This window comes from Psittacula echo (assembly GCF_963264785.1).
Source record: "Psittacula echo genome assembly, chromosome: 5".
Taxonomy (NCBI): domain Eukaryota; kingdom Metazoa; phylum Chordata; class Aves; order Psittaciformes; family Psittacidae; genus Psittacula; species Psittacula echo.
The window spans coordinates 73,010,049-73,029,779 of record NC_137739.1 but is presented as its reverse complement, the minus strand read 5'-3'; the positions used below and the strand labels follow the sequence as shown (position 1 = coordinate 73,029,779).

Here is a 19,731-nt window from a genome sequence, read left to right as displayed (position 1 = left end):
CACTAACTGTCCTGCTTACGCAATACAGTACGACTAACCACATTATTCACCACATGGCTTTCCAACCCATTTACCCTTTCATTACCCAATTAAGACCTAATAACACAATACTACAAGTAAGCATACTAAGATATCAAAATATGCATAAAGGTGAAGCATGAGTTTATTTGTTAAGCCAGTAAATACATCTTGTTGCTGTTGCTGCTGTTATTTAATGAGTTCAAATTAAGGGTATTTTCCCTGTTGCAGAAAAATGAAATGTTGGATACAAAATGAAGACTACTGAAACATGCATATCAGCAGTAGAAAACCCACCTTCCAGCAGTGAAAGATCTAATATTTAGATCATACTTAGAAAATACAACAGAAACAGCAACTTTAAACTTTAGTCTTTATGTAAGACTAAAGAGGTCAGAACTGTAACAGTAGTATAAATTTCTTCAAAATTGCAATGCACTGTCATTATAAGATGTGAGGTACTAGCCATCTTCTCAAATCCATCAGATTTCTTGCTGTCTCATACCTAAGCTGAAGTATCACATGAGCATTCCACAGCTGTTTCCAGAGCACTTGACAATTCTGCTTGCACCACGGATGAGGGTGGAAGAAGGGAAATAAAAATGTTACAACATCTTACTGGATAAAAACCGTAGTTAAGCAAAACTTGCAGACAGCTTGCAAAATACCAGGAAATGAAATCATGAACTGTACTACAATCCACTGTTAACAACTGAGAGGCTAAAATCAGCTACCAGAAGCCCTGTCCTAAAGCTTAGAATTCTGTACAATACGCCAGACTCTTCAAACATAAATATCCCCAGACTGCAGTTAAATACAGTATTCAGTATTCCACAACAGTATGTAACTGAAGTACCAGTACAACAACCACACTCAGACTCTTAAACTGTCAGCAAAACACAAGTTTGATCATTACAAGGCAGAAGTTAGCCCCAAAAATATGCAATACTCTTTCTAGCAGTCATAAGTCACTTGCCTCTCCCAAACCTGTGAAGTTCAGCAAATAAAAGCAAGCAAGACTCACTTTCTTCAATAACTGTTCTAGCAAATGTCCCAATTCATCAGACTCCACAGCTCTGCAAACTCTGACCAGGGTCCTATACAATACGCTAAAAGCTTTAAGTGCAGAGATGTAAGTCAGTAATCCCCCTGTTTTAAAGGTTCACTCTAAAAATATCCTGCAATGACAGTCAGTCGCTAATGAAAAAGCAGGTCTCCTAAACACTGTGTAATAAAAATTGAGTTGAATTACACCACCCATAATAACTGAAAATAAGCAAAAAGTTTTCTAAAGAAACACTAGCTGAGTCTTGTGGAAAACAGTTCAAGCATTTCTGCTTTGCAGCTCATCTGCACGCATGGGAAGAATTTTAACTAACCAAGTCACACCAGTTCGAAGTGAATCATTTACATTTAGGGCAGCAGTGTCTTGGAAAACTAAATAGTTTTCAAACTTGAACATCTCAAGTTTAAAATGTACCTTTACAAATACATGCTGATTTTAGAAAAGCAATTAGATACTGACAAAAGTAAAAAAAGGGATGAAACAGTGGGAAAATATTTCCTTTAGTCCCCCAAATTGAAAAACCAAAGCTTGAAGTGTGTCAAATCTCACAAAAATAAATACATTTTCAAAATGAAAATAAATTTTACAAGCAAAATAAGCATATTTTATTGGTAAATCAATCACAAATACAAATAACCAGTGTTTGAACAGATAAGGAATTGTATCCAGTACAGCAAACATCTGCTGCTTCGGAGTAGCAAAATTCAAATAAAGTAAATCGTATCTTTGTGCTGCTGAGCTGATCATTACTTACTGTGAGTAGAAACATATGAACACACACAATATTTTTGTTTCTAGATCTTAAGTGAGAGCAGAAGCAGCTGACAAATAAGCTACAGATCCCAAGCACCCATTTCAGGAACCAACATGCACTCTCAACCAGATTACTTGGAGGACCCATTTTAGCAAGATTTTAAAATGCATTCATACTGAAGCTTTACACGGTGTTACATATACAATGGTCATGCTCAACACAAGTGTAAGCATTTTAAACAACTGCTTCAGCAACTGCGCTCTGCACAGGCATACAAGGGACTTAAAAGTCCAGTCCACATAGACCACATTCTGGAAGCATTCGGAACAACAAACTATAAATTAGTTTCAGCTTTATGAGAAGTCATCAGCGGGAATGGACAGTAGTGCTGCCAAGTCTGTCAGCAAGGAGGATTCAGATAAACTAGGTAAATCCACAAGAATAATAGAATGCTCAGACGCAGAATGGGGAGTTACACAAAACTTTTTGCTGGAAACAGGGATTTTTATTTTATTCATGTGTGTTCTCAAAAGCGAATAGTTAAACAATTGTTTGCAGTTAATGCAAAATGTTCTGGAGTAGTAAAAAATAAACTGATTTTAATGATACCTGGATGATCAGGTAGTGAGGTGGACTGCAAACTGGCTGAAGGAGAGAAGCCAGAGAGTTGTAGTCTATGGGGCGGAGTCTAGTTGGAGGCCTGTATCTAGTGGAGTGCCTCAAGGGTCAGTATTGGGACCAGTATTATTTGATATATTCATCAACGATTTAGATGAGGAAATTGAGTGTACTGTCAGCAAGTTTGCTGATGACACTAAGCTGGGAGGAGTGGCTGACACACCAGAAGGCTGTGCTGCCATCCAGTGGGACCTAGACAGGCTGGAGAGTTGGGCAGGGAGTAACTTGATGGAATATAACAAGGGAAAGTGTAGAGTCCTGCATCTGGGCAGGAACAACCCCAGATTCCAATATAGGTTGGGGAACGACCTGTTAGAGCAGTGTAGGGGAGAGGGACCTGGGGGTCCTAGTGGATGCCAGGATGACCATGAGCCAACACTGTGCCCTTGTGGCCAAGAAGGCCAATGGCATCCTGGGGTGTATTAGAAGGGGGGTGGTCAGGAGGTCGAGAGAGGTTCTCCTTCCCCTCTACTGTGCCCTGGTGAGACCGCATCTGGAATATTGTGTCCAGTTCTGGGCCCCTCAGTTCAAGAAGGACAGGGACCTGCTGGAGAGAGTCCAGCGCAGGACAACTAAGATGATTAAGGGAGTGGAGCATCTCCCTTATGAGGAAAGGCTGAGGGAGCTGGGTCTCTACAGTTTGGAGAAGAGGAGACTGAGGGGGGACCTTATTAGTGTATATAAATATATAAAGGGGGAGTGTCATGAGGATGGAGCCAGGCTCTTCTCAGTGGCAAACAATGATAGGACAAGGGGTAATGGGTATAAACTGGAACACAAGAGGTTCCACTTAAACTTGAGAAGAAACTTCTTCTCAGTGAGAGTGACAGAACACTGGAACAGGCTGCCCAGGGAGGTTGTGGAGTCTCCTTCTCTGCAGACATTCAAAACCCGCCTGGACACATTCCTATGTAACCTTATCTAGGTGTTCCTGCTCCGGCAGGGGGATTGGACTAGATGATCTTTTGAGGTCCCTTCCAATCTCTAGCATACTGTGATACTGTGATATAAGAGTATCTCACAAGAAGAAATTATTCTGTATTAAAAGCAGCAGAGAAAAACACATGGAAGAAGGGTAACAGAAAGATCCAAACTATAAACAATGATGAATATGAATTCAGCTATTACCATTGTCTAGGAAAGATCATAATTCACATGCTTAGTCCTCTAAAAATGTAACTGTTAGATAAATAAACAGTAGTAAGAACTATTCTGAAAGGATCAGAGCAAAACCAGTGTAAGACAAGACTGCAATCAGCTTCAATAGTATATAGCTCTTGTAGTTAATATACCCTTTCCAAAATGAAATGAGAAGGTGCAAGAGGGTAATAAGGATAATTAGGACTACATCAACTGCTTCTGTTTGACGACAGATTAGAGATATCAAAGGTCTTCAGCTCAGAAGAGCAATGCGCTGCTGCGAAGGCCTACAAAAATTATAGTACCACAAGTGTCAGAAAGTGAACAGGGAATTATGTCCAATTCTTACATTGTAGAAATAGCAGAGAAACAATGGAATTCTCTAGCTATCCAGGTTTCAAAATAAAAGAGTATTTCTCTCATTATACAGAATTAACTTGCACAATTCCTTGCCCTGGGATGTTTTACAAACTAAAACTAGGAAAGGATTTAAGAAACCCCACCCAGTTTAATTATTTGATCAAAACTTCCAAAGGCTATTTGAGATTACAGTGGAGGTGCAGCCTCCCAGTCAGGAAATCACTCACTTCAAGCTGAACAGCCAGAAAGGCTTATTTGATGCCTGCCTTAACCTTCTATTCTTCCTCAGGATCCAAAACTGATTGTAACAGAGAGAATTACCGTGCTACAGAGCCCTTGGTGCACACCAGCATAACTCCCAAGCTGGTCTCCCTTTACCCCTGTGTTACAGCTCTCATAGCATCACAGCAGAATTGTTGGCACTCAGCTACATCAGGATCAGCAAGAGCTGGCTCACTACACGTGGTAAGGAAATTCCTTTCCCAAAGCCACAGAAGCAGAAGTTTCTATAGCTCGAGACATTTAAATGAGAAGAAGCAAGTGAATTTGTATATTCCAGATAGCTCACTAAATTTGAATTATGGTGTCTATGAGCCCTGTGCGCACTAGCCAATCTCAATTAGCAACTGAAAGTTAGCTTAAATTGTCATGAAGTACGTGTGAGAAAAAATGAGCTCATACATTCACGGGATGACAGGTGACTCCTCATTATACCATTACTGCAGTGGGACCAAGCACTTCAGTCACTCACTGCTTGGCAGCTGTAATGTGGCAGTTCAAGATACTTGACTTGCTCCCATCCTCCAACAGTTAGATAAAAATGAAGGTCCTTTTATCTGTGCATTTTCTTCAGCTTGTTCAGGCTAAAGCAGTCACACTTCTGACTGCAGCTAACGCAGAGGAGCACAAGTGTCACAAAAGCTATTTTTAATATTAATTTATAACTCAAAATTGTGAAGGCTTTGCGTCGGTTTTTTTGTGAAAATGGCAGGTTTCAATAATAAAAATGAGCCTACAGAAAAGCTACAGTTACTTTTTTCTGGCTGCCAGAACATCAGAAACTAGTTCATTCGCCCCTCAATAAGCCTAGCCACACAAAAAAGTTTGCTTTCATATAAAACATGGGCAGAATCTTCTTAGAGAACTCACTTTGGAGTCCAGCATAGTAACTGTGGCTGACTTGTAAGAATGTAAGTTATTATTAACAAAAATATTTTATTATATTAGGAATTAATATACACCTGTCCAGTGCAAGTTCTGAGTTGTTCCGTAACTCTCTTACCATGATAGCTCTTTGCAGAACATTACCAGGAACTAACAGGATTATTTCCCAAATCTGTTTGCTTTACATAAATGTAATCAAATCAGAAGCTAGCTTAGTGAAGCCAGATGCAAGCTATAAATTCTTTTAAGTACACAGGATGTAATGTTTTCTGAATTCTCCCACCAGTTGAAGACCTTTAAAAATCTTCTGCATCCTCTTTAGAACCTAATACAAACCACATGTTTCATCACCCACAGAAGAATTCACAAGACATTTAAAGAATTTGTCACCATAGTCCCTATGAGATGTGTCTAAGCAGGGTACTCTAACATAATTCCAGCTTTCTGGTACTATTTTATATATACACAACTAACATTCCTTATGATTACACAGCATGTAAAACTTCATCTTGTGCCTAACATTTCCCATGTCTGCTTACTGCAAAGCCATAAGAAGATCCAAGCACAACTTCAGTGGCATGCTTACTTTAGGATTTTGAAAATCATATATAGCCATATAGCTAAAGAGATACCTCTTAGAAGAATTTAGCTTCATAAAATCCTGATTCATGTAATTTGTGGCAAAAAAAAAATAAATTCCCCAACCCCAAGTGTCATGGAAGCAGTTACCAGAACATAATGCTCATATGACAGTAGCAGGAATATGTTGACTTAGTGACTTACAGTTTTTTCCTCAAGTTCTGCAATAGTACTTTTCTTAAAAATCCCTCTCTCAAAACCTCTCTCTTGAAGCTATAACCTTGACTTCATGGACATACAGAAAAATATGATCCTATGGGCTGAAAAAAACCCTAGAGATGATAACATCAAGTCCAATGTGGGCTACAAAAGGTTTCAGAGAACTTCTGTCCTTTCCTCCCTGTACCTCAAAAGCCAATGGATTTTTACATTATTTCAAGAGCTTCTTTTAAAGAACCACCTCACAATCTGAAATTGTTACACCATTATATCAACTTGCCACAACACCAGTCAAGGCTGGATTTTCCTTTGTTCATGACAACAGATCTGAAGCCTCTCAGACCTATGCCAAATCACTTTATCTTACTAATTTTAATGTATGCATATTATCAGTCAGCAGAAACAAGGAGTGGGAAGGGAATCTCAATGGAATTGGGGAGGATTTGGGGTGGGAGATTTTTCTGGTCCATAAAAAAAAAAATAAATAAAAATTAAGGGATGAAAAGACAAGCCAAATCAGACTGCACTTAAGGTTTGGGTGTTCTTGGAACAACTCCAAGTCAAATTTTTCAGAGCAGCTCATATAAACAGATGCACACTTCCCTCCCCACTCCCTCTTCCTATCACCTGACATTTAAAGCCTTTTGCTTGTAAGGATAGTAACATTTGTCTTTATGGAAGCAGCAGATAGGAATTAAACTGCTATTGCTACAAAATCACTGGTGTTATTTTCTGAAATACTAATAGTAATCTCTCAGACATTTCCTTTCACAGAAGTGAGCAGGTTTCATTATGATCACTAAAATTAGTAACACATTATTGGTGATCTCTGATAATATGTTATGAATCCACAACTCCATGCTCAGTGAGAATTATCAGATACAGCTGGAGATGTCCATACATCCAGTGGCCCACATACAAACTGGTTATTTATACTTCCACTTTACTCCAGTGGAAAGTAAAAACAGTTCAGTTAAGCAAACTTCCTTTAAGTATACGCAACAATGAAAATACATTTCTCTAAATAAGTAATTCAATACACATCCAAACAGATGGTTTCCATCTTTTTTGCCTAATACCAAATTAATAATTACAAAATTCCTCCAGGATAATGAAGTTGGGTTTGGTTTTGTTGGTTGGGGTTTTTTTTGTTTGTTTTTGTTTTTTTCAGGGAAAATAAAAATCTCATTTCATGACCTGAGACAGACTGTTCCAAACTAGTAAAACTGCTTTACCTACTAACTGTACCGCAAGAACTTGCATCAGCATTTCAGCTTCTGGTCAAAATGAAACATATGGTAATCTAGCACACAAGCCAAGTCTCTGGCTTAGAACATAATGGATTCAGCCTTACTGTACCATCTTCCTGGCCATAAAATACTCGGACCTTAAGTCAACTTTTTTCTATTTGCTTCCTCGTATTAATCCGAATTGTTAGCATACAGGTTTTATTATCTCTTTCAAGATCAGCACAGACTTTCTACCACAATACAGACAAGTACTACAAACAAACATGCATTAAAAGCCAGAATAAGGCTTTGCATGTATGTTTTCCTTAAAAGTTGTACTCAAGTCTCAAAATGGACTTTAAGGCCACAACGTGCATCCTAATACCAGAAGTTTAAAATAACTTTCATGTAATAATAAACAATCTCCACTGAAATTGTCTGTAGAATCTAGAAATCAAGATCAAAAGCGTTCCCATACTCTTTTTGCAGCAAGACACAGAACACTTACTAGGTAAGACATATTTTAACCAACAGTAATTTAACAATTGATCAATCATACATTCCAAAGGCAAAGTTACAATATTCATCTTAAAATTCTAGTACTGCCTTTCAGGGTCCCGAGTTTATCTATATAAGGAGCTAAGACCTTCTTCCACAAATACTGAAATCCCATAAATGTCCACATTCACAAAACTCCTGGTTTGCCACTACTCATGAACAGTTCTCTCACCTAAGAGATTCTAAATTATTCCACATCCACTCAAGTATAATTACAAGCAGTATCTGCTGAATTAAGTCAGAAATATCTCAAGCTATCAGTAAAGCAGATTTCGTTGGGTAGGGCCAGGTGAGAGCTGCATATTGCACTGCAACTGAGCATCTATTAACTTCATTTAATGAAGCTGAGACACACAAAAAGACAAAGATGTTCATTATTTGAACAAACTGATTGCTTTCTTGTTACTGCTGTTCAAATCATGGAATCATAGAATCATACAATAGTTAGGGTTGGAAAGGACCTTAAGATCATCTAATTCCAACTTCTCTGCCATGGGCAGGGACACCTCACACTAAACCATGTCACCCAAGGCTCTGTCCAACTTGGCCTTGAAATCCAGGAAGAAAGTCCAATATTGTCATCACACTTATCTACAAGGATAAATACAAAGAACACAGATCCCCTAAAGCTGTCCTCATACTGGTTATGCTATTGGTATAGAAATTACCTCCCTCACTCTTGCCATGATCTTCAGCAAAATCGGATCACGTTTATCATACATGATATCACACTTCCATCTCTTTCAGATGGTTGAATGTGTCCCACAGCCACGTAGCAGGTGATCTTCTCTCAGAGGGAGGTGGGCTTCCTTCTGGAGATGGGTCACTGCCCACAAGTCAATACAGGCAAGGCTGCCAAGAATAGCAGTGACTCATCAGCTTTGCTGATGCCAACAGTCCTCATGAGCACATCAGCCTGTCCGAATGACCTCAGCCAGGCTGGACTGTGAAATCCACAGATGTCTCTCACCTTTCTAAATCAGATGTTGTTCACTACAGTAAAGCAGCTACAATGATCTGCAACACACAGAGCTTGGTGTCAGAGAGTGCCAAGAAGTGCATTGCCCAGAAACAACACATGCTGCAAAAACATGCGGCTGCAGTAGCCTCTTGAATCATACACTAGCTGTCATCTTCCCAACTTTAAACTGCTTGGCAATGAAACAAGAGAAATCAAATGGGAAATAACCAGGAAAATTGCCTTCTCACGGTCTCATATTCATCAGAACAACCAGTGAAGCTTCAGGATTAGCACAGGCAAAAATACGTTCTCTCTCTGAAATCCTGCGCCCATTGGCAGCCTTTCCACGTCCACAGCACAACACACTGCCACCAGTCACCCCTCAACACCAGACACAGCGCGGAGCAAGTGGCAGATCAAAGGAATCAAATGATCACTCGCAGGAATTTCTTCTGAATAACATTCAGATTCTGTCATTACCATATCATGCATTGCATGCTAATGGTTGGCTGTAGTGGCAAGCAACAAATTTCACTCCTGGTATGAATGGTTTGACATAGAGCTCACACTGCTTCTATCTACAGCCTGGGCAAGTAGGAAATCGTGGTGGTGCTGCTGCTGCTGCCACCACCCAGTCTGGTAGATGAAATGCACCTTGTGTTGCTGTCTTGGTATGGAGAACACCACCTTACTTCCACAAAAGACAACTGCTTCTTGGGGTCGCAACTGAGCTTGGAAGCAGAAGACAGGATGAAGAGGAAAGCAGTGCAGAAATGACCACGCTGTAACAGCTGGCACCCAGCAGCAGGGCAGGCACAGCAGGGACTCGGTGCAAAGGATACTGGATATTGTACCGCCAGATTCACACAACCATAAAAGTCAGAACTGTGTTATGTTCACCAGTGACTAGTCACAAGATCCACTGATTCGAGCAGCACCTTGAACAAACTCAATTATTCTGGCAGGTAACTGTAGCGCAACTACTTCAGTCAGAGCTCACCATTCTTAACACAGTGCCATCTGCCTTCCCCTTCTAAGTCTGTTCCTTACAGAATGAGTAGTTGCTCTTTATACAACAGGCACCATATAGGACATTGATAATATAGACACCACCATTTAGAATGTTATTACAATTATGTGGAAGACAACATCACCTTCCTTCACTGGGAATCAATTATTCATTCACAGTTCCTCCATGCACATTAAACTCCACCTTATTTACTACATTCACAGGAACGAAACTTGTGAGCAGGGGATACAAATCAGTGACATTAGGTACTGAATTAAGATAGAAAGCCAACATATTCCACTCTAGGAAAAATCAGATCTCCTTAGAAGTTGTCATAATCTCTTCTTGTTGGCAAGTTCCACAAGACTGGATCTTAACTACAACCCCTTGGTACCAAGCATCATCTTGTGTCTCTTTGCGATTACCAAAGCCACACGCTTCACTTGGCCAGAAAAAAATTAATGCGTATGGCAAAACTTAGCTTTAGCAATCGTCATCCCTGGTTAACTGAAGGCAACTAGTGTCTTGAAAACACACAAAGCACTAACAAACCAAAGGTTGTTTACCCATTCTGGTGTAAGCCCTCCCTATGTGCATTTTCTTGTACTTGCCCGGTGCAAATAAATCACATTACTTCTAAAATGACGTATTTTACTTCAAAGGCTGATTTGTCCATCAGATGCCACTTATCTATACTGCAGTGCCATCCTTCTGCTCTGTTTATGATTTGTTCTTCATCTTTCCAGCTAAAACTTTACCTCCTGAGATCATCTACGCAGCAGCATCTTACCTACAGCTTTTTGGACCTGCACACACTGCACCAAACAAACAGCTACCACTATTAAAGGCAGTGGTTCATTCAGTAGTAGTATTTTCTGGAGAAGGAAAGGGTTCCTAGGCAAGAACTACAGAACTCCTCATCTCTCTGTAAGAGATTTCTTTTGACCTTTGCAGCAGCCTATCTTACCAGTGTAGATAGTGATGCTGAACAGTCATATAAAGCCTTCCCTTCTAAATTCAAGCATTTTATCACACAGTTTTCCCACAATTGAGACTTGAGAAGTTGGATTTCTACTCAGAAAGAGCAGCACTGCAGAACTCATACAAATTAGGAGAAAAAGCCTAATAGCTATTACATATGTTTCTCTGACCAGTGTAGCCTCACAACAGTAAAATTATGCAAGTGTCTACAGGCACTTGAATGACATGCCTCAAAAAGTACGGCTGGAAGCCACAAGCCACCTTTCCTCAAATTTTTCACTAACCATATTTAAGAGTTATGCCAAATGGATTTTTTCCAATGGTTAGGCAAAGTTGGTAATCACAGAATTGTAGAATAGTTAGGGTTGGTGACAAACTCATAAATATTACCAAAAAAAAGATCAATCATCAACACAATAACATGTTTTTCAGTTATTTATACTCAATATATTACATACATAAGACTTCTTCAATGAAATTTATCAAGCTGCAAACATAGTAACACAAAGATTTGCAAGGGCAGCCTAGTTTAGTCATGCCATCTTTCCTGCTAAGGACAGCTGAAGTATCTAAACAAGTTCAGAGCTCTTAATGAGCTTTCTATTCTTAGCATTCCCTCACTGTCTATGAGAAAATACTTTATAAAGAAAGAGGCCACATTTTCAGAACTCAGGTTCTCCTTTTCCCTCCTCTATCTATTGTGAAATATGACCACTGGAAGTTGACCTCCAGCACTGTTTACACAGGGATTATATAGAAACATTTCTATGAAGTACAGTGTCTGACTATACAACCCAGCAGATCTTTCTTAGCCTTTCCAAATCTTGAATTCGAGCAATGCCAACACTATTAAGTGACGAAAGTTTCCAGTACACTCATATTCACATGGCCTGTTGGGAGTCCTTGCCATAAGAAGGGGTTGTAGTCCATACATCATGTCAGCTACCGTGGGTTTTCTTTTTCCATGCACAGTCCTTGCTTTCTTTCCCCTACTTAGTCCTTCTGTGTTTAATCCTAACTCATGGCTAAATCTTGTCTTGGTCAGTCAACTTTCATTTTAGAAGCTTTTCAAGATTAAACATTACAGTCATGCTGGCTGGAGGTAGGCTTACAAGTGTTACAAGATGAAACCTCCTTAACTCTGAATCTATAGCAAAAAAAATAGGATGAAATTCAGTGTACTCAGGATTCTAAACCCCAAAGCTGAAAAGCAACCAGAACTATGGAAATCTTTATTCCCATGACTCACAATATTTTTAACATGTATTGAATTTCTGAACTACACCAGGCCTCCCTTATTACTCATGTAACTTCATTCTCCCTTAAGTCTTCCAAAAAAAGAACTAAAGTTGAAGGTGACAATAAAGCTTCACAGTCTGGAATTAAATGCTTTTCATAGCCTCTAATGTGAACCTCTAAACTGTGCCGGGCTGCTGTAACAAAGCCAAGATAACCACGGCTATCTTGGATTATCCTACAACCACACCCAGGAATGCAACGCGTGCCAAAAACCCCACAGTTGGTCATTGATGTAGGTGCAGGAGGAATCACAATGTGCAGTGAATCAGTTTCTCACCGCTGGAATAATACACTTAGGCGGGTTGCTATAAATACCTAGTTCTGTAGATACAGCAGGAGATTGGAGCCCTATGTAGGAGACTCAAATACTGATTACCCACTGAGTAAAGTTTCAGTGATATAAAATTAAGGAAGAAGAGGAGATTCAGGAAGTGGCCTACTTAAGGTATACAGCCTATGCGTTGTGGACTCTCATGAGTACAGAGGCATCGAGAGAGAAGGCTGTGGAAGAAACTGGGGGTTTGGGCTACAGACCAATTCCCCTGAATGCACACACTGATGCCATCCAACGCTACCACTGAATTTATCTTTTCTAGGTAGAACATGTTAAATTTATGGGAAAAAAACACATTAACTGGTAGCAGACTGCTCTGTAACACCAGACACGAGGATGAAGACAAAACACAAGTGTGTTTGACGTATTGCTGGGCTAAGGAGCATCAGCAGCATCCCTGGAGGTCCACATTTTGTACTGCAAATCCAGCTACACAGCAAGAGGTATTTCCATGTTCTCTGTCTCAAAGAGGGGCTGTAAGACTTGTGATTGCTCCACCTCATTCCTATCCTGTTCCTGCAGTGAAAAATCATAATTTAGGTTTCTTACTTGACAAAGCACTCAGACTGAGCAATTTATTGAAATGAACTTCTGCAATTCCCAATCTAGTGGTAATTTCCAGAATAACAGAGGTTAATCTTTAAAATTTTCAGTATTTCAAATAGCATGAGTTAAAACTTGGACACCACTGCTGAGCAGATAAGCCAATTCCAACCCTGCTTATTACCTAATAAGTCAAAAGATCCAAAAGATTTGAATGAGAAGGAAAATTAACTTCACACAACATACCTAAAATCTGCCCATGCTGAATCATCCCATATTTATAGATGAACATATATACGATCTGCTCATTTCTGCAGCTTAACTGTTTTTAATTCCAGGTGTTTGGGGTGTTTTGGTTTTAGGTGTTTGTTTGTTTTTTTTGGGGGTGGGGTTGTTGTTGTTTGGGGTTTTGTGGGGGTTTTGTGGGTGTTTGGGTTTTTTTGGTTGTTTTTTTTTGGGGGGGGTTGTTTGTTTGGGGTTTTTTGGGCGGTATTTTGTTCTACTAAGAATATTTTTGCTTTTCAAAATATTCTCTGTTGTTAAGCGACTTTTTTACTAAGAAAGATTTTTGTAAATTTTGCTACTGCTATGACTGTCTTCTGAAAGCCACCCTGGATTTATGAAACTAAAGCTGAACAGATTAAGGAAAAAAAAATAAACAAAAAATCACAAGAGTCAGGACATCTAAAGCAAGCTTGTGACTTTTTTCCTATAGGAATACAGGGGCGGGGATTGGGCAGGACAGGGGTATTTGACATACTGATTTCCCTAATGTTAGAAAAAAGGTTAGAAAGCATTCCTGAAATATTGGATAACCTTGAGTTCACAGTAGGAGGCTGTATTTCCTGCTGGATAATAATATTACATTACACACAAAACCGATTATGTTGGTAAAATTAAAATAGCTGTAACGTGAAGCTCTCAGAAGAACTTCCTTTCTCTCTGGAGGGAGACTCTGGAAGGGACTAAGGGAATTGCAATACACCAGCAACAGAGATGACTGAACATCTCTGTAAAACCTAAACATCCCAGGTTGATGCACAGTATGTCAAGTTAATCCATGCTCACTCCAGTGCAAAATCAGAACTGAGTCCTGTGCCTCTAATTCTCCTTCATACAATTATTTTCAGAATGGGGAAGAAAAGAAACTCATGTGCTTTTTGAAGATACAGCTACCCACAGACTATGGGAGCAGGCAATGCATGTCAGTATTACTGACCATGCATTATGTCCTCAGCTGGAGGAGGAAAAAATTAAAGAAATAAGGACTAAAACATGAGCAAAAGGAAATTACTTCATTGTAAACAAAGATATTGCTAAGTAAGCACTTTATCTAGCTTTTAAGATGGCTAATTATTGACAGGCATCACAGAAGAAATAGATTTTGAGTAGAAATCTGAATATTAATAGCATTTTGGATCATCTTACTATGATGTTTAACAACAAATCCAAGCAAGACTCAAGTCTTCAAACTAGAGAAACATTCAAATTCATCTACTAGAAACAAATCCCCAGTGTTTATTTACCACACTTCAAAGGTTCAAACTGTTTCAATGTATCAGTAACTAGTAACTAATTTTCTGAATCTGTTTTAAGTGGTTAAAGATTCCCACTATGAGTACAATTGCAAGTATTATTTAAAGATCTTACTAAATCTGAAGTGTTTTGATAGAGATGAGTTCAGAGAACTCGAAAAACATTTCTACACAACGTTCTCAGCTACATTAAGACCCGTTTTAAAAAAATAAGCCTTCTGAAGATGCCTCAAATTCATTTACAGTCTTTCATAGAATCTCTCAAATTTTAAAACTCATAAAACCTTAAGGTAAAAAGAAGTGGCATTCAGTGAAGGGGAAAGTCACAAGCACAGTTCAGGGAATAAACACATTGAGTCAACTGGTCAAAGCAAGCAGAACTGACTGACATCACACTGTCATAGGTAATTCAAACAGAAGTGCTAACAAGCATCTCCTTTAGTAATTTCAATCCACTCCACCCAGGATTTGAAAAGAAAAGCCTCCTATTACACATTTTTACACACTGAATTAAGTTGTTGGTTTCCATAGTACTGTACTTACCATTTGAAAAAAAGTCCTTTAAGTCCACCAATTACTACCTGCACAGACTTAACAGTGTAGGTACACTACACACAAACAAAGCCAGATGATATAATTTCAAAAATCCAGAGTGTGAAAAAGGTAAACCTCTGCAAGAGAGAGCGCGTTAGGCAAGAATGGGGCTGTGACATGGCTTTGTTGGACAGACTGCCCCAGGACACGCCCTGCAAATTCTCTTCACCACCCACAACCCCTCATGTTAGGTACACAGACATGACACGCAACAGGAAGGGCCTGGACAAAACTTCATTCTGGGTCAGGTACACTGAAATGCTTCTGGGAAACCTAACCAAACTTGTCATGGCCTTGGGTAAAAATGAAGGCTACACCTGAGGTGCCTGACTTGGATCCATAACACTGCGGTGCACACCAACTGAAGTTGTCTTCAGCTGTGGTTTTGCACTGAGACACCTGATCCTCAAGCAAGCACTCTGTAAGAGATACTACAATCACCGTACATTAGGACATCTCTAACTGAAACAGTAGCTATAACTAGCACAGTTTACCGTGACTGCCATGTATTACATTCCACCAGAAGCAGCACTGACACTGTCCACATGAAATTAAAAATATAATCTACTTAATGTGCTCATAAAGTGAATTCATTCCGTGACAGAGCATAGAAACATGGTAGGGTTTAGCAGGCAGTAACAGTTGTCTTCTTGGTTACAACAAATGAAGCAAGATCTTCAGTGACAGTATGCCTTTCCTGCAAAGCTTGAGCAATTGCATCAGTGAGACAAGGCCACCACAGGTTCCTTGCTCTCTACAGCAGATGCCTGTAGCCAGCTTAGCCAGCTCCAGCTGTGCTCACTGATAGCCTAAGAACACTTGCAAAAACAACTGGCAAGGAGCAGGGTAAAGCCAAGAGTGCAGCATTTTAAATCAGCTCTCATGTATGTAAACCATGTAATATGTTGAACCCTGCTTTCACCTGTGGTGTCTAAGTTGGTCATATGACTGACAGAGCTACTTTACTCTTCAGCATGCACCTATAAAAATCCCTGCGCAAAAGAAAGACTCTCTAGTTACAAACCTAGACAGCAGGAAGTTTCAGCCTATTCCAAAGGAGCGTAATACTTCATGGAAGCACAGAAGCCTACAATTGCACAGTTAAGTACCAATATACATTTTTACAAGCACAGAGCTAGAAAAATTCACCTGTCCTGAGAATGAAGCCAAAAGGCAGAAGAGAGATTAAGAAAGACATTCCCAGAATTTCTCACTTCAGCCCTGAATTACAGAAGTCACTGGTTGTTTTTATCCTCTATCCTCCCCTTCCCCCAATTCCCTACAAATATTCAGTCAACATGAACAAATATCTGGAATAAGCATCTCTGGAAAAGGGGTCTGCAAATACTTACAAACACTTTCTCTTTTTTTCATTCCAGAAAACAAAAAGCAATATTTGACTATAACTACTGGGGTTGATTGATACTGGTATACATCAACTCTGTGGTTTTGTCCAGTTTTCTTAATTAAACTAACTTACACTATCATGCAAAGTACAAGCTAATGCTTGTACACTGGATTAAAAGCAGGGGTAGAATCCTGTATGACTGTATGAACCCTGTATATGAGCTATTACTAGGTTTAAAGAGATCAAGTGGTAAGATACACATGTCCTAGAAGAGCAGTAATTAATTATCCTTCTGAAAATTAGAGCACATCCAGCTGCACAGTTTACTTCACCAAAGACAGCAGAAGAGTGAGACTTCCCAGACAGCAGCTCTGTTACTGTAGGAAGTTAACATACTGCTGCCATGCACTAAGATGAACTGCCCTGCCTAAACACACTGTTGCATGACAAAAAAAGTTCACTGTAATATACATATCTCCTCTTCTAGATAATTTATGTAAAATATCCCACCCCTTTTAAATTGCAGTTACTTGATAAGAGCACTTCTCTGGATTACTACTCTTCTCACATTAAAGTGTTAAGCAGCCTCAAATCAGAACAGCATAGCTATAATTGGAGAAGTGATTTTGCCTTGTCACTGTATCAAATCTAATCTTCTGTAAGAAGCTTTAAATTCAATACCTCAGTCTTATCTTAAGATTCAGAGCCCACCCTTAACATTGAACAATGAATCTTTGCAAGCATGCTTGTTGCGTTGGTTTTGTTTGTTTGTTTGGTTTTAACTAGGAAAATAATTTTATAGGTTCTAAGTTCTGACTACCTAATCACAGAAGAGTAACATCATCAGGAATTCATACCCACATACAAAAACCTGGGGAAGTGCTTTCAGATAGTGTTACATAAGGTGATAAATTACATCTGGAATTTCAGGCCCTAGAGATAGTTCTCAATATTGAAAAAACAGCATAAAAAAACCCGCACAAGCTATACAGGAACAAGACACAATCATTACATAGGAGACCATCAGAAATTTGGTGGTTTTTTTGTTTTTACATAACCAAAGCCATTAAGATCATTATGCACCATCTACTATACACTCAACATCTAGCTTATTTGACCAGTTCAGTTAACTGCTAATACAAAAGGCTTTATTATTTATCACATCTGAACCCTTTCCTGCAAGGAGGAGACACATCTTTATCTAAACTGAGCTAAGCAGGATGAATGGGATTAAAAAGGAAACATTACTCAGCCTCAGTGGTATTTTATCTCCCAAGATCTCTTAAATGGTCATCTAGAAGTTTATTATGGCATCTGTTTAACCCTATCAAAAGACTGGTAATTCACCCTGAAAAAAAGTTCTATGAGCTTCTGTGAAAATCCAACACAAGCCCAGAATGCTTTTTGCTACGGTAGGGAAGAATAGTAAGCAAAACAAGCCCCTCCTTCAATATGTATAAAGGAGGTGGAGAGAATAAAATACCACTTTACTCTAATCCGAGTCCTTTAACCTCACATCAATGACATGGAAAAAGCACATACATGCACCAAGTCAATCTGTAAAGTGAAGAACATATGTTGATGTAAACATCATTGGGGAACAAACAATTTGTAAGAATCCCGAGGGAAAAAAACCTTCCTGAGGATTCACAAATCATCTCTTCCATTCAGAAAGTGGAACTGAACCTCATCAACTTGAAAAGATGAAGTTTTAATCCGCAACTGAAGTGTACTGTAAAATTGACACAAATGGTTGCCAGGCAGGGAGGAGGAAGAGCAGCAAGTATTCTTTAATTTGAGAATCCAAAAGCAATTCTTACAGTTGCAGAATTTGAGTTTTAGCAACACTGCCTGATCACTTTCCAAAACCAGCGGCAGGAGAGGCGGTGACTCCAACATGACGTATTTATAGCACATAGAACCCACATACCGCTACTTATTCTATAATTAAACACCAAAACAAGAAGCTATTACAAGCACAATGTCTCTGACAATATGCCACATTCAGATAGACACTGAACTATCTTTTAGATAACTGAACTTGATGTAATCTGGAGTTGGTATTTCCTGGCCAATGATGACTAACTTGGTTCTAAACTATCATGAAGCATCAGGAAATACCTGCCTCCAGCATCAATTACTATTTAAACATATACCAAAGTGCTATGTTTTGAACACATGCACTCACAGTGAAATATCCTATAGGCAAATAAATGTGAGAGGGAAAAACACCACCACCACCAAACAAAAAGCCAACCAAACAAAAAAGAACAAAACCCCAAAATCAAGCAAAACCCCCAAACTCTTTCCACCAGACATCAGGTAACCAAAGTACAAAATAAAGTCCTTGTATTAATAGCAAAATGTAAGTTAGGGCCAGACCTCCAGCTTGCTTAACTTGTAAAGTTTCATTGCAGAACACTGAGCTCTTACACACTCTTATCTCGCTCCCTTTGTCCACACACAAAAATGCTTCCTGAAGCAAATCGATCCAAATCACTACTACACTTGGGATTATGTGTTGAAGAGCTTGCATTAGTACTGTACGTACTTTGTGCACTGAGGACAACGGTTTTTGGAGAGCCCAGCGCCGCTCTGCTGTGCCCTTCTGTCAGTTTCCCAGGTGGATAGCCCCACTGTCCTGACTGACTTCCACTCTCAGGAACCCACACAAAGGAGAGACAGACCAAAGTGCCTCTACAAACCCCAGCCTAAAGGAGAATTCATGCCTTTTTAATCTCCATTTTCTGTTCCATTAAAAACAGCAGAGGAAAGAAAGAACTTCTCAGCCACAAACAACAAAAAACACCAAACAACCCACAGTATCAATCTGGTACATGAAAGGCAACATCACATTTATATTCAGGAAGGCTAAAGAGTGGACAATTGTCCTCTTCATTTCTGTAGAAATCAAAATTAAAGCCTCTCAGTAGGAAAGTCACAGCTATCATCCCCTCTTCCCCATCTCCCTGAAGGTACTAATGGAAAGTTTCCATCATAGTAGGCAACATACCACTGCGCTGTGAACATTAAATCTAAGCCAAATAGCCTACCCTCCTATGATCTCCTCTCCTATCCTTTTCTCATTTTTTTATCCCCTTTAAAGGGAAAAGATTTGCCTTAAAGCTGCCACAAATGCACTAAAATTATGCCTAGCATAGTTAAGGATTACAAAATAATGATAATCCCAACTGAAATTATTAGATGCTATTAATTACTGCATAATTTTTCTGTTAGAAAAGCATATTTAGCTTAAGCTGGCATGTGGCTTTCTGCAAGTCAATCACTTCTTAATTAAATCTTAATTTCCTAGCACATATCAGTACATAAAACTTCTACCTTGAAGCAAGTCTACAGCTTTA

General features: G+C 39.2%; 1 protein-coding gene across 2 annotated transcripts in view; it reads right to left on the bottom strand.

The window, feature by feature from the left end:
- Positions 1 to 19,731, bottom strand: part of NUMB (NUMB endocytic adaptor protein) — a 102,160-nt gene that overhangs the window by 46,830 nt on the left and 35,599 nt on the right. The window lies entirely within an intron of this gene.